At 36.5% G+C, this 12,277-nt stretch overlaps 1 protein-coding gene across 5 annotated transcripts in view; it reads left to right on the top strand.

Moving 5' to 3' along the window:
- Positions 1-12,277, top strand: part of SMAD2 (SMAD family member 2) — a 70,454-nt gene that overhangs the window by 10,771 nt on the left and 47,406 nt on the right. The gene's annotated exons all lie outside the window — the stretch shown is intronic.

Genomic DNA, 12,277 nt, shown 5'->3' with positions numbered 1-12,277 from the left:
GTGGCATAGAGTGGTGGAGCGGATCTAATTGCTAATTGCTTCTCAAATATCTCTCACCCAGTGCTGCCTGTTTTATCTCCTTCCTCCTTCCTGGCCCTCAGTTCCTGCTACGACTGGTGCTTGTCTGTTACTTAACCTTTTGAGGATTCTGCTGTGTAAATTAGGATGTTTCCCCATAGCTAGCCTAGAGTTAGTGGTAGTCTCTGATCTGTTCATAGTTATTACTCATCCATCCATTTTCCAGTTACCATTTAAAAAAATTTTTTTTTGTCGGGGGAGGTAATTAGGTTTACTTATTTACTTTTTGGAGGAGGTGCTGGGGATTGAACCCAGGACTTTGTGCGTGGGAAGCATGCGCTCTAGCACTTGAGCTATACCCTCCTCTCATTTTCCAGTTATCAAAATTTTGCTTGTTTTCTCCATGCTCTTCTCCCTGTCTTCATGAGATTGTCTTTTTTTTTTTTTCTGTCTTTACCTGCAACCCACTGATTAAAGTTTTCCTTTTTTTTTTTTTAAAAAAAAAAAAAAATAAGGCCCTGAAAGAATTGGAATAGACTGGATAGCTCCAAATCAGTGGGGATGAGGGAGGGGGTGGAAATGAAGAATATTTGATCATTCCAATAGAGGGCAGGAAAGGAGAAAAAAAGAAGCAAAGAAATTGCATAGGAATTAGAAGACAAAAATAAAATGATTAAAAAATAAGCTTAAATATCTCCATGAACCCACTACATAGTTTTAGATTAAGTTTGCTGGTTAGAGGAGAATGAAAACTTAAAAAAAAAAAAAAAAACCTACCAAGTGCTTTTTTAGTAGATACACCTGAAACTATGATAGTTTTAAAGTAAAAGGAATGCGAAAAGATATACGAGGCATAATCTATGTCTTAGTCTATTCGGGCTATTGTAACAGAATTTCATAGACTGGGTGACTTACAAACAACAGAAATTTATTTCTCACAGTTCTGGAGGCTGGGAACTCCAAGTTCAAGGTGCCAGCAGATGTGGTGTCTGGTGAGGGTTCACTTCCTATTTCATGGACAGCTGACTTTTTGCTGTAACCTCATATGGCAGAAGGGGGCAGGGGAATTCCCTGGGGTGCCTTTCATAAGGGCATTAATCCAAATCATGAGGGCTCCACTCTCATGATTTAATCCCTTCCTAAAATCCCCACTTCCAGATACTATCACATTGGAAATTAGGTTTCAACATAAGAACTTGGGTGCAGGGCTGGGTGGGTGCGGTGGGGACAGTCTATAGCAATTTATAGGGTAACATTGCCAGAATTACAAACATAAATTAGCAAATGGATAATAATCATAGTAGGAGATTTTAACATACCTTACAGTAATTTAAGAAAATATAGATAAAAATATAAGGTTATATAGGGTTGGAAAGGTGCAGTTAGCAAGCAGGCAACAATTACAGAACAATTATAGTCTTTTTAAGTACCCATGGAATTTTACAAAGCTTGGTTATGTACTAAACCTCAAAGCAAGTGTTGACAAATGCCTAAGAATTTGTGCCTTGGACCCCAGTGCAGTTAAGTTAGAAACGTAACAGGAGGATAGCAACAACTCCCAAATCCATAGTTGTATGCTGAAAAACAAATTTAATTTATGGGGTAAAGAACAACTCATAAAAATTAGAAAATGTTTAGAATAAAATGATGAAAATACTACTTGTCGAAACTGAGATACAACAAAAATCCATCTGTCTATCTGGGAAACTTAGAACCCTAAATGTTTATTAAAGCATTAAGAATGTTTAGTAAAGAACTAAAAATTAATGAGTTAACTATACAACGTAAAGAGTTAGAAGAAGGAAGGAAGTAAAGTTGAGAAATACTAGTGAAGGAAAAAAGAGATATAATTGGGACAACTAAGCCTAAGGTACTAAGTTGAAAAAACTAAGTTTGCTAACATCAATAGAGGAGAAAAAGAAGGCACAAGTGTATGAGACATGAAAAAGGCTTAGGGCTACAGACAAAGTGAGATTTTAAAACTAAGGATGCAGTGAACAGCTTTTTGCCTTTAGATTGAAGAACAGGTAGAATGGAAATTTCTAGCAAAATAAATTATCAAAATTGGTTGAAGAATAAGAAACTTGGTTAGATTATAATTTTAAAATTTAAATTAATAGTTGGAAATTACCTGTACCAAAATGAAATAAAGATACAAAAGCAAAAAAACCAAACCCCAAGTGAAAATCCCAGATAGGCAATTTCTAGAAAACTTATGAAGAATCAGTAATTCCAGTGGCATACAAAATGTCATAGAAGACAGTAGAAAAAATCATTTTGCTAGGCTACCGTAATCTTGATACCTCCCTCCTTAGGATAAGTGTAGTATCAGAAGGGAAACACACAGGCCACATCTCGCTAATGAACATGGCAATAAAATATTAAGTGAAATGTTAGTATTTGCTCAAAATAAAAAAACACTATGACTAATTAGGGTTTGTCTGAGGAATATAAAAATGATTAAACACTAGAAGACCTGTAAGTGAAATTCATCACATTAACACATCGAAGGAGAAAAGCTCTATGTTCATCTCAGTGGGTGAAGGGAAAAAGTGTATGATAAAATTCAGCACCTATTCTTGACAAAAATTCTTAGAAAACTAGGAATATAAGAGGACTTGCTTAATTTGAGTAAAGGGTGTTGGTTAAAAATTAGACATAGAAGTGTACATACGGCATGAGTTCAATTCTATGAATTTCTAGAACAGATAAGATTACTTTGATAGCAGTCAGAGGTGTAAAGGGTAGATTGCCTCAAAGGGACACAAGGAAACTTTCTGAGATGATGGAAATGTTCTGTGTCTTAACTGGGGTGGTGGTTATATGGAGATATTTAATAGGACTCACCGAATTATATATTTCACATCTGTGCGTTTTATTGTACGTAAGCTATGCCTTAATAAAGTGGATTTTAAAAAGTCAATATTGTTGACCCTTGAGCAATGTAGTTTTGAACTGTGCCAGCTCACTTATTCATGGGTTTGTTTGTTTTTTTTTTCCTTTGGTAAATATGTACTGCACCATCCATGGTTGATTGAATCTGTACAAGCAGAAAAACTGATATGGAGTGCCAACTGTTGAGTTATGGACACATTTTTGATTCATGGAGGGTAGCACCTCTAACCTTGTTGTTCAAGGGTTGACTGTATATAAAAATCATTGCATTGTTCTGGAGAGGGTGTGGAGAAAAGGGAACCCTCCTACATTGTTGGTGGGAATGTAAATTGATAACAGCCACTGTGGAAAACAGTATGGAGGTTCCTTAAAAAAACTAAAAATAGAGTTGCCGTGTGATCCAGCAGTCCTACTTCTGAGCATATATTTGGAGAAAACTGTAATTTGAAAAGATACATTTACCCAGAACTATTTACAATAGCCAAGACATGGAAGCAACTTAAATGTCCATTGGCATATGAATAGATAAAGAAGATGTGGTGTATATGTACAATGGAATACTACTCAACCATGAAAAAGAATGAAATAATGTCATTTGCAACAACATGGATGGACCTAGAGATTATCATACTAAATAAAGTCAGAAAGAGACAAATACTATATATTATCAGTTACATGTGGAGCCTAAAATGTAATAACAAATGAACTTATTTACAAAACAGAAATAGACTCACAAACATAGAAAACAAATTTAGGGTTACCAAAGGAAAAAAGGAGTGGAGGAGGGGTAAATTAGGAGTTTGGGATTAGCAGATTAAAAACTACTATATATAAAGTAGATAAACAACAAGGTCCTACTGTATAGTGCAGTGAACTATATTCAGTATCTTGTAATAAAGCATAATGGAAAAGAAAAAAAAACATTGTGTTTCTTTATGCAAGGATCAATTTAATTGTAAAAAGCCACCCTTTAAAATGGCAACACAAACTACGAAATACCTAAGAAAGAGTAAAAAGATGTGGGACCTTAATGGAGGAAATTGTAAGGCCCATATAATTCAAATTATAAGAAGGTATACTTGTGTTTATGAATGGAAGACACAGTATCATAAATGTCACTTTTCTTCTGCTTATTTGTAAATTCAGTGTCATTCCAATGAAAATCCCAGAAGGTGAAAGAGAATTCACTTTATCGGATACCAGGACATATTCTATCGCTTTAGTGGTTAAGACATGATGATACTTGTCTCAGATATAGACTAATGGAAGGAAAGAAAGAAATCCTGGAACCGCAAGCAGCAGCTGTCATCACTAGGGAAAAGATTCAATACAGGGTGCTGGTATACTTGATTATTTCTTTAGGGAAGGGGAAGGTATCTACCTCACACTATACACAAAAATGAATTACAAGTATGGAAAGCAAAGCTTTACACATTGACTCTTTTTAAAAGGTGACAGGGTATGGAAGGGTTTTTAAGATGGTACAAATGTGTACATATGATTTAAAATACTGATAAATTTGAGTATATTAAAGTGAAATAAGTATAAAGGCCATCAAAAGGCACTTGCTGGGTAAAGACGTATGTGGCATGTGTAATCAATAAAAGTATTATCCAGAATATATAAATAATTCCTGTGAATTAAGAAAAGATTGGTGTGTGTGAACAAATGATTCGAAGGAATAGAGTCCTGAAAAGTCAATAAACATGAACATATATCCTCAGACTGTTCTTAGTGGGGGAAGTGCTAAACGACAGCCCTCTGTGTTGCACCCATCCTTTTGACAGAAGTTTGAGGCACCAGACAATGTGTTGGTGATACTGGGTAACATGAGAACTGGTATTTCCCTGGTGGGAATGGCAGTTGGTATAACCACGTTGCTAGTACTTGGTGAAGTTGTATACGTGCATGGCCTACTGTGCCGCGTTTCCACTCCTTGGTATATGTCCTAAGACAGTGACTTTCATGTGTATTTTGACAGACCCACGGTGGGAAATATATTTTACATGAGAACACAGACTGAATTAAAATTTTTGAAATAATTGAGTGTGCTGTTTTCTACTGTATTTTCTTTTTCTATTTTTTCTTTTCTATTCTTTTAGAAAGATACTTCTCAGGATAAACTAAATTGATTTCATGCTTATTAATGGTTCACAATCCTCAGTTTAGAGAAATAGCAGAGGGTAATATATGGTAAAATGTCTGTTTTAATTGTGTGTGTGTGTCTGTGTGTGTGAGAGAGAGAGAGCCAGAGACAGAGGGAGGTTGCAGTGTAAAATTTCTCACTTCGGGGATTCTCTTTTGATCAAGAAGTTTGGAGGTTTCTGCCCTTGAAGAGCTTTCATGTACATATGAGAACGTATATGCCAGGCCACTCATGGCAGTTTGTAAGCCTGGAAAATTGAACACAATCTAGTCATTAAAAGAAGAATGGACAGTGAGCTGTGATAGAGTCATACAGTGGAATGCTATAAGACAGCTAAAGTGAGTGCTCTGGAGGTGAGGACTAGGTATGTATCAGCATGGATAGTTATAGTAGCGAGTGGAAAAAGTGAAGTGACATCAACAGTATTAAACTTCCACACAAATTTATAAAATATGCAAAACTTTATTGTATGGTTGTGACACATATCAAAACCATTAAATGACCGTGCGGGAAAGTCAAGATAGTGATTATCTCTGAGAAGCAGGAGGGAAGGGAGTGGGGTCATAAAGGTGTTCTTCAGGGATTTTAGCTATCTCCATCTACCATGTCTTACATCTTATATCTGATCATTTACTGCAGAATGCTGAGAGTTGACAGCTGGATGGGAGGACCAGAGGTGTTTCAATGTATTTTTTGTATGACTGAAATATTTAATTTTTTAAAATAAATGCCCCATTCACAATAAAACTACGATACCTTGAGGAATAAGTAAATTTAATGAGATGTGTAGGAACTTTATGCAGAAAAGTTGTCTTCCTGGATGCAGGAGTCTTCCCTGTGTGTTTATCAATAATTTGTTTACCATAATTCAGAAGAAAAATTGGACAACTTACTGGTGGGTATTAAGTCCAAAATAAATGGAAAGATCTCATTTTCGTAAATAGGAATACTCAATGTAAATATGTTGGTTCTCCACAAATTAATATAAATTCATTGCACTTCCAATCAAAGTCCTATAGGGTTTTAGTGGAATTTGACAAGCTCAGATAACTGACAAGCTAATATATAACATGAATTTGAAAAATAAGGCAAGGCTCAGATACCACACTTACTTGAAAGCAGTAGTAGTGTCGATATGAGCAAGTACACAAGTGAACAGAATGTAAAGCCCACGATTCAGACATTTATTTTAGGGGCTTGATATGTGACAGAGTGACATTTTGAATTATTAAAGAAAAATTGAACATTTAATAAATGATGCTGATACAATAGGCTGTCCCTACAGGAGCTATTTAGATCACCATCTCACCCCTTAAAGACAAATTCCAGATAAATTAGAAACCTAAATGTGAAAAGCAAAACTGAAATAAATATCTGCAAGAATATCTGAGTCGGGGAGCAGTATCTTCATAAGATCAGGGTATCTCTTTGTGCTTCACATTCCTCATTTGTAAATAATAGTACCCACACCACTGGATTCTTAGGAGATTTAAATGAACTAATGCTTACCTGACTCTTAGACCAGTGTCTTGTGTCATTGAATAAACACTTAATAAATGTTTCCTACTATATTTGGGTGCAGAAAGGAATTTCTTTAAAAAGAAGCAAAGTTGTGTCATAAAAGATGTTAGATTAAAATATAAATTTGTATATGCTAAAAGACTAAAAAAAACGTTCTAAGTATTTGGAGGGTTTTTTTTGTAATGTATATTCAGTGATAGGGTTTATATCAGAATATAAACAGTAAGCAGAGAACAGCACAGCTGAAGACTGCAAAGAAAATGAACTGTAGTTTAATAAGAAATGTAGAGGATGCTATTTGCAAAACTTTGTATTCAGTTATTAATAGCTTGAAGGCTTTATTTGCTGGTTCCAGATAATCAGACCTCTTACTTAACTGAAACTTTCCAGTGAGTAATCTTGGAATACCAATTTTACTAAAGTATCACTTGATAAACTTTCTTATTTAGTTGTAAAGGTAGTCTGCCTATTCTGTTGAAACCTGCATTGTGTAAGTATCACTTATTGCTGGAGTTAGGAACAGAGCTAGTGTCTGAATCTATTTTTCAATTCTTACAGATGTTTGGAAAAAAAATTCTTTAGTACAGAGCTTGCTGCCATGCTATTGAAGGAAATCTGTATGTTATATAAATGACTCATTCACATTTTTGAATACAACTTGATCATAAATCTAATTTTCATATTTTCTTACTCCATTTTGTCTTCAGCTTGGAACACAGAGAAATCGATACCTTGTAAAAACCTTTTAAATTCATTGTATTTACATTTCAAAACCATAGCCCAAATATGATATACCTTAGCTTTTTAAAATAAAACACTCAACTAATTAAAATGTATTATCAGCATTACTGAAAAGTCTTTATTTTATTGCATAATTGAAAAATTCTCCAGATATAATTAGCCAGGAGTCAGCCAGCCATAGTTACTAACATGACAAGTTACTGCTGGTAACTTCAAGTGATCACATAGTTCAAAGTAGTCATAACTGCTTTTCTGAGACACGAGACACTGAAATCATGCGGCATTACTAGGTCATGAGGTCGTTCAGATGAATGGGCTTAAACTTTTTGTATTTTCATTTCCACGAAGAAAAAAATTGTAAAAGTTTTATAGCCCGACTTTCAGATCCCCAAGAATACATCTTAACTCAGAAGAAACATTTCTCCTACAAAAGTGTAACAGAGAGCCTGAACTCAGATTCTTCCTAACACTGGGAATCGCTTTCATTTTTACTGATCATATAAAAATTTAATTTTTATTCCTTTTTCTAGACTGAATTCTCATGAGTGGATTAATTGAACTAAAGGCTTAAGCACTTTCAGATTCTTGTTACGTTTGCTTGTTCTGTTAGTTTTTCACAAGGGACAGGGATCTCGTATAACTCACGAAGTGTTGTAAGGATAAAATTGGCATGGGGCTGAAACAGTGCCTGGAGGGTCCGCAGACACCAACCCTAGAGACCTGCACCGCTCTGCAGGGTTCTTGTCTGTGCCTTGCTTGGGTGTACCCTCTTATCTCTGTGCTGACTACCCTCTCTCCTGAGCCTCTGCCATATTTTCTGCTGCCCCCGGTCATGTGGTGAACGCAGTTATTTATGTAAAGCCATGTATTAATACTGACCCTGTAATCTTAGCCTTCAGATTTGTTTCTGTCTCTGCGTTCTGTATAGTGATTACCACGCCATTCCGCACTGCTCAGTTACATTGGTTAGGAGAAGTTATCTTTGAATCTTCCTTTTCCTTGGCCAGTAATGTAATGTGAATTTTTTCTGAAATCAGTGAAGTAATACTCTAACCATTAGCACTAACTTCTGTCTTCCATTTTTAAATCTGGGCTGGCCTGACTCTCCCCTCTCTCCTCCCACATTGCTTCCTTGTACTCCATGTTCCAGCAATACCTACATTTTTCTTTGGTAACTTGTGAAATGTTTCCTGTCTTTAGAAAATGTGCTGCACTTTCTGCTTGGTGTTATCTCTCATGTGTCTCTTTCCGACTTCTGCTGTGGTGTCACTTTTGTGATGCCTCTCCCTTCCAAAGGTTGAATTAATAAGCATGTTCTTTGTGCTTGGATAAGACTGTCACATGGTATTGAGATTCACACAGTTGGCTCCACCAGAGCATACTTTGTGGCACAGTAGGAGTTCAGCTGAGGTCAAAGGTAGCCGAGTACAGCTTTTGCTGCCCGGCTGTTTCAGATGTCTGCTTTGGTGGATTATTACATGTGTTTGATGTAGTTTTGTTTGCTTTATTTTGCCACTTTGTAGTTTTACATACTGTAGCATTTTTTAATCATAGTATTTGGTATACTACAATGTATAGCATTTTTGTATACACTTACTTATGTACATATCTTTTTTTTTTAAGTAAATTATACTTACTTTTTTTTTTTTACAGCAACCTTGGCACCACTGCCCCAAATATATTTGTGATTGGATGTCATTTGGGCTCAATTTTTGTTCTCAAATAATAATTTTAACATCCTCCCCCTACACACACACATCCCCGGCACTGTATCCCAGCATATACTAGATGGGTTTGCAGAGGCTCGCCCCCAAGTTGTGGGCAGACACCTCTAGGCTTGCATCTTTGGTCAGTTGCCAGCTCCTCCCTTCTGAGGTTTATAGTATACGCTGGCATATTAAAGCTTTGAGAAGTTCTTAAATAAAGAAATCCTTTTAACTTCGATTATCTAGGAACTTCTTAGTGTATTTGTCCAGATGCTTTATAATTGTTTTTTGAATTGTAATTTACGTGTGATAAATGCCCAAATTTTAAATGTTCAGTTCTGTGAGTCTTGTTAATTGTGTATTCACATATAATTACTTCTCAGAATAAAATAGGAAAAAATGTTATTGTCCCAGGAGGGTATTTGTGCCCTTGATCAAGCATTTCTGTGTTCTTCCCCTTTCCTGAGACTGTCATTTTGACTTCTTTTACTAGATTAGTTTCCCTAGTTGTTGGAAGTCATAAGTGGAATCAGTATATATTTTGTGTGTCTTTTGTCCAACATAATATTACTGAGATTCATCCATGTTGTGGGAGTGTATAAGTAGCTCACACATTTTTGTTCCTGAGCAGTAATTCCGTTGTATGAATTAACCACTGTTTTATTTTTTCAGTTTTCTTGATACTAGGGCTGTTTTCCAGTTTGGGGCTATTATGAGTATGTCTACTATGCACATTCTTGTACAAGTCTCTTTTTGTGAACAGAAGTTTTTACTTTTATTTTATTTTGAATGTATATCTAGGAGTGGAATTGTTATGTAGGGTAGCTGTTTAACTTTTTAGGAGCTTGCCAGTTTTCCAAAGGTATTGCACCATTTTATACTCACATCAGCAGTGCTTTTGCTCTGCTCTTCCCTTTGAAGCAGAGGATCCTTCCTCGGGCCCTGGGTGTGGGAGGCTTTCCTGCGTCTTCTCTCCTGGTTGAAGGCTTTTGCTTCATACAAGGTAGCACTTAAAAGGGAGGAGCTCTCTCCCATCTCTTGTTACATGCCATTATTTTTCAAGAAAACTCATTTGAGGTCTTTGGAAAAGAAGTGAGTGAGTGCAGATTCCCCTTTTGCCTGGGTCTTCCTGGGATTCTTAACTGCCATCCTAGCTGACACTCATCTGTCATCTCTACTTTTGTTTTTAATATTCAGCAGATTGACTGTGGTATGTTTCCTTTGCATCTGTGGTTTGATATCTGCTATCATTTCTGAAACATTCTTGGCCATTATCTCTTAGGTTTTTTTCTGCCCATTCTCTCCTTCATCTCCTTCTGAGCCTCCGATTAAACTCCACTTAAGGCCCAAATGACATTTGGTCTTGGATGTTCTAGGATTTTTCCATACTTTTTTTTTTCTTTGTGTTTCAATCTGGGCACTTTAATTTGGCCTGTCTACAGGTTTACTGCTCACTTCTGTCTGTTACTAAATCCATCTAAAGAAATCTTTAATTTCTGATACTGTATTTTTCATTTTTAGCATTTGTCTGTGATCTTTTTTTATAACTTCAATGTGTATGATGAAATTCTCTGTTTCATTATTCTTGTTTATTTCTTCCATCAGTTTTCACCATAGTTATTTTAAAGTCTATGTCTGATAATCCAAAAATCTGGGCCCTCCCTGATATATTAATACTTCCATCTTTTGACTTTGGTTTGCTACTCTCCCTGTCTTGTGATTTTTGATTCGGTGCTGAATATTTGTGTAAAACCAGTGTAGACTGAAGAATATGTTAATTTACTTTCCCCAAATGGCCCATCATTACTATGGGGCTAAGTCAATAAGACGTGTGTGTAGTCGTGCAATTTCTGGGCTTATTTGCAACTTTAGTTTGATTAGTTCAGGTATTTTGAGAGTAGAATTAAAGCTTTACTTTCTGCACGATTGGCTGTCTTAGTGTAATTTCAGTTGTCTCCTTATGCTTTATATCTGAGTCCTCAGCTTTCTGAATTGTGGGTGATTTCTCTGTTTTACAGCCCAGCTCTTGGGTCCTTGGTCATTCTGGAGTTCTTTTTGCTCCCCAGTCCTGCCCTGGGCTGTTATGCCTAGTGGGGTATCTCTCTGCTATTAATACCTTCCAGTTTTCCCTCTTGGCAGTCCTTTCCTACCCCAGGCTTGGTGGTACAGTTTCGAGAGTGGGTAGAAGTTTTTGTCTCAGCTCTAGCTCTCCTGTACCACCTCATTCCTTGGTAGCTGAATGTCTGGAGCCTCCTGGATTGATTTCTCTCACTTCTCCTGTCCATTTCCTCTCCCCTCACCTCCCCCCAACCCCCTCAAAGACAGATGCGTTGCATTTGAGGAAGACCTTAAGCTTCGTAGGGTATCTCGCAGCTTTCCAGCCTTGTCCTCCAGCTTTTGGCATTTTTGCCCAACGCTTGGTGGAGACCTGAGGGACTGAGTGGTTGAGTGGGGCATATTTGTTCCATGGAATCCTTAGAATTCTGATGTATCTTGTCAGCCTACACGTTGCTGTTAAAATGTATTGAAATCTAGGCAGATTTCTCCTTACCCTCATCTGTGGTAGGATTATTCCTTCCTAGCCACTCCACCAGGAAAGAGACCATCTGTGGGCCCCTCTTCTATCAAGACTCAACACTTTCTGGAAATTAGTTCCACTGAGGTTACTTTGCATCTTTAACTTTGTGATGGGTTCAGAAAAACCATAATTTATTAGCTTATCTGACTTGTTTTGATTGCTAGAGTGTCTGCTGTGGCTTTCTACATGCTATTAGAAGTGGATCTCCTTCGTGGAGTACTTTTGATATACAGTCTGGCAAACACCTGATAAAATTTGTTATCTCACTTCACTCTAGTTGGTTTTCTACAGTGTTTCGCGGAGCTAGGTTTCTAAATCTTTTCCATTCTTCTCAAATCTGAACTCTCCACTTCATCCTCAAGTGGTAAATGATCTTGTCTCTTACTTTGAGATTAAAGCCATTGACGTTGTTTTAATTGAGGGGCTTGTAAAGAGTGTGGGTAAAATTTATGGTAGAGGCTTAGAAAACTAGGAAAATGAAAAAATGGCATAATTAACTCTGGGGAAAAGAAAGAGTTGTACAAAAAGGGAAACATAGTTATATAGTAGTTTACTACTAACATCATCAGGTACAAAACTACAGTTGGGAGATAATTATTTTTAAGGTTGGAGGAAAGCAAAAAAATAAATCCTCATTTTCCATAGAAAAATCAATATCTAAACTGGATATTT

This window comes from Camelus dromedarius, chromosome 28, assembly GCF_036321535.1.
Source record: "Camelus dromedarius isolate mCamDro1 chromosome 28, mCamDro1.pat, whole genome shotgun sequence".
NCBI lineage: Eukaryota > Metazoa > Chordata > Mammalia > Artiodactyla > Camelidae > Camelus > Camelus dromedarius.
This window is presented reverse-complemented; position numbering and strand designations above follow the sequence as displayed.